Here is a 4180-nt window from a genome sequence, read left to right as displayed (position 1 = left end):
CATGTGATGGTATGTCATTCAAAGTTCATTTTACTCTGGGAATCCAAAGCAAGAAGAACAAACTAACTTTTCATGAGGAAATGTGCATCTTGGCCAGAACAGACTGATTCATGACAGTCTGTTGCAGATTCTCAAGTTTAAAATTCACAACTGTTTCTGGATTACCGGTACCTGCCAACACCCCCACCTCACCCCCTCATTACTCAGACTTCCCCTTGCATATGATAAATGCCTTTCCAAAAATTTAACATTTTCAGCTGAGGTTTTACAGGTGAAACTTCACCCGACACATAGCACAAATGTTCAACCTCTCTGGCCTCAAGAAAAAATTATATTCTAAAGTTCAATTTGTGTCTTTTGCTCAGTATTGAAAAAAACATACCATCCATTGATCATATCCATAATCTGAACTCTATTTAGGTCTAAATGTAAAGATGAAAACTCGTTGGGTGCCCATTTGCCAATCGAATAAAGTATTATACCAGCCAGCTGTATGGTATCATACGTAATGTATGATAATAATGCCCAGTAATGTCGACATTGTCCTCCAGAAATTCGTTGGAGGGTATATATCTCATTCCTTGAAACGAAAATACGACCAATCACTGGGGGGAGGGGGGGGGGGAATGTGCATTGACATTTACTATATTTTCAAAAACTCTTTGGCAGTGAAAACTTCCAATCAGCAACATAATGCAGCGATGAAAATAATGACATCATGGGAAGATGTTCTTACTGGCCGTAAAATCTATAAAGCATCAACACTTCCGAATCTCTTCACTGCTGTATTTCGTTTCGGCAAGAAGAGTTTTGAAATGTTTCTGAACAGGCTATTTTTGTAGAAATTGCTATGCGTAGTCCACTTGCTCAGACAAGTTTTTAACAAGTTTTTAAAACTGCATAATAGACTGACAATGAAGAAGATCACATGTTATGGGCCTGCTTTCCAGCTGTCCATCACTTTACAGATGATCGAGCGGAATAAACAAACCATTCATTCATTGGTAACAATTTCGGACGAAGCATTTTCTTGTATTGTTGTTCAAAATGCTACGGCAATGAAAGCATATTCAATCTAGGTAATGTATTTATCTTTGCATGACCACTTGACTAAACCATTCACTGCGCACAAAATTAGTGTCTATGACAGCTATATATTTGCATCATATAGCTCTCTTACCTGCGTTTTCACAGGAAAAAAATAAGAAACCGAAAAGCGATGAAGAAAAATGTTCAGCAATACTTTGAGCGGCATAGAGCATCAATACCATTAGAAGGATGTACACTACTCATATGATTGTCTCTTACGGCTGCTACTGTGAACCGTAGGGAATCGACCTAAATGTAAAAAGACTTCTGAGGGGTGGTCAAATACATGCATGAGGGGAAATTTGTTACGATTGGCCGTGCTGCTTTTGGAAGTAAAATATCCTCATGGCCGTCCGCAGAAGAAAACTTGTGGAATGTTGGAAGGAAAACTATGCCTGCTATGCATAATTATCAAATCTTGAAACGTGAAAACATGAATCTGGGCACGCTGACAACCCCTTGCCAAGATCATCGACAGTGGAGGTGAAACGCTCAACTGTACATGCCAAGATCTCGTTGTCAATCACTGACTGAGTACAGCGTTCGAACTTTTGCAGTCATCTGTAACCTAACTGGCCTTTTCAGCCAAAGAGGTCTTGGGACGTCGACAGATACAATCGAAAGTCGTTCCCAATTTGCTCCCTTTTGTACACTTGTAGCGTTTACATCTTTCAGTGTTTATTGGTGCAAAAACATATAAAACAGGAGAATTGGCGTTGTTAAAGATTTAGAAAGTTTGTCACAGTATATTGTCCCTTTAATCTAGACGATGGTATTGCTTAATGACTTTCTGAATGCACATTCAATGTGTTGCATAGTTCCCCTGGAATAGTCATCATCGATTTGTTTATGAATTCGGACGTGACTAGGACCACTACGAAACTAACTGACAATTTCGTCTCAGAATCACTCTGGACAATGGCAACCGAACATTTGAGCGTTGTCAGTTGCAAAAGTAAGTGTATACACGCGCACCTCTGTTGACCCATCTACGCCTGGTACCTTATCGAGATGTCTGGTTTTGTAACGGAGGGGAATAACTATACTGGTAGTTCTAACGAGGACAGTGAAGAGGAATACTGCCAAACTCAGAACACAGGATGCCAATAATACTTATCTGAAGCATTTATCTAATCTGTTCACCTTTGTTTCGGAGAAAGGGCGCTTGGTCGCACGTGAATTCGATGACGAACTCTATCCTACCGAAAGACTTTTAAAAGAGGATCTGAGAAAAGCAAATACATATCATCATTTTGTGACGTATGAGTAACCATTTTCCAGCGCTATCATGAAACGTTTGTGAATCATTATAGATTGTAATAAGCCAACCCTACTTACGCTACAATGCTCAGTGTCTGCTTTGTTATCAACGTACTGCCAGGTCGGAGCTTTACCGGGAAAAGTTTTCCCGTGATTAATTGGATTGTTAAGCAATGCCAATGAGCGAGTCAAAAGTTCATTGGAAAAGCTTCACGAGGCAATCATTTTGTTATTCATATACAGGTCTGCTATGTAATTATGTCACGCTTTGGGTTCAAGGTCTAGATAGCTGAGATGCATCATCTTACTAGGGAATCGTAATGCTTTCAATAACTGGAGCGCACACCAAGACAGTTGTATGAAGAGCGGCTCTAAGGTTACAATAAAGGGTTGCACAGGATAATGGAGAAAGTTTCGCCTCGGTCCACTTCTCTGATCTTAATTAACTAAGTATCTAAATCTTTGTCTTTTACACATTTCTGAGCTGAAATTATAACACGCTCATCGTTTCACGTGAGATACGTTCGTTTCATGTGATGTTCCTCATGTGCTGTCAACGTGAAAGAAGTAATGAAATGCCGGTAAAAGGTCAGATATCTGAAATCAAAGGTCACTGTGTTACAGAAACTTAAGAAAAGGTAAGATGTATGTGGAAAGTTCAAGGCTTTAATTTCCTTTCAGCAGCGAAGATTGAACATCATTTGAAAACTCTTTTCAGCATGCGAAGATTGAACATCATCTGAAATCTTTTAGGCTCTCAGTGAAAGAAGTGAACTATACATAACAACCAATTAGCTGACTAACTTACTAAAACATATACGAAATAATAAACAAAAATAAATAAATAAATAAACTGCATTGATCGATGCATTTTCTTTCCATTAGAATCAGAAAAAAAATAAAAACATGCAACGCAAGTCATTCTACTAGATTTGATTTATGTTTAAACAGGTCCGACCTGAAAGACCAAGATTTGAGCATTTATCTTTTCATTTGACATGATGTTATTTATTTTTCTCTCGTGTTTTTGTCGACATGATGTCATCTAAATTTTTTTGATTTTTCAGGCCTTCTAAACAGGTTAAGTGGCGCGGCATGAAAACATACTTCAACCCCACCAACGGATAGAAAAGATAACCTAAATAATGATTATTAACTAATAAACCACTCCAATGCTATAATCATAAACCCTAGCATGGACCCCGGGATATATGGTATAATGCGACATTTGGTCAGAGTCACAGCACGTCGTATGCGTAGAAAAACTGTTGTGAAATAGTGACAACCGAGGGATATTGGTCTGTGTGCGTGTATATGATTGATTTTTGTTTCGTTTTGCTGGGGGGGGGGGGTCATTTCGTCTCGTTCCTTCTATTCTTGGGATAGTCAGCTCGGATTTAGAGGAGGTAAGCCTACCTCTGGGATCTTACTCAATAAAAATTCACAAGGACATCTAGTTACAAAGACATTAGGCCCACTGCAACTACGCACTTTATGTCAATGCTCAAGAGAAGCTTCCAGACGCCATCAACCAAGACACAACTTCTTCTATGTCTTTGGGTGTATGGATGTTAGTCTCGGTCGTAGCTGTGGAAACGCAGCTATCTGTTGGCGGGATAGCGGGGATCGCTATGCTGGTCAAAGGTGACCTTTGACCCGCATAGCGATCCCGCTACCTTTGTGCAAGAATGGGTTGCCTTCGTAACCGAATAGCCACCCCTGGGATGGGTTGAGTTTAATGCTATACTATTTATTGAAATTTTGGCGTGACAAATCTTACCACCTTTGACTGATAGTTCAAACAAAGTTTGCATGACCCTTGTATGTGAAT

Source organism: Ptychodera flava, chromosome 8, assembly GCF_041260155.1.
Source record: "Ptychodera flava strain L36383 chromosome 8, AS_Pfla_20210202, whole genome shotgun sequence".
Classification (NCBI taxonomy): domain Eukaryota; kingdom Metazoa; phylum Hemichordata; class Enteropneusta; family Ptychoderidae; genus Ptychodera; species Ptychodera flava.
Note: the sequence above shows the minus strand (reverse complement) of the source record.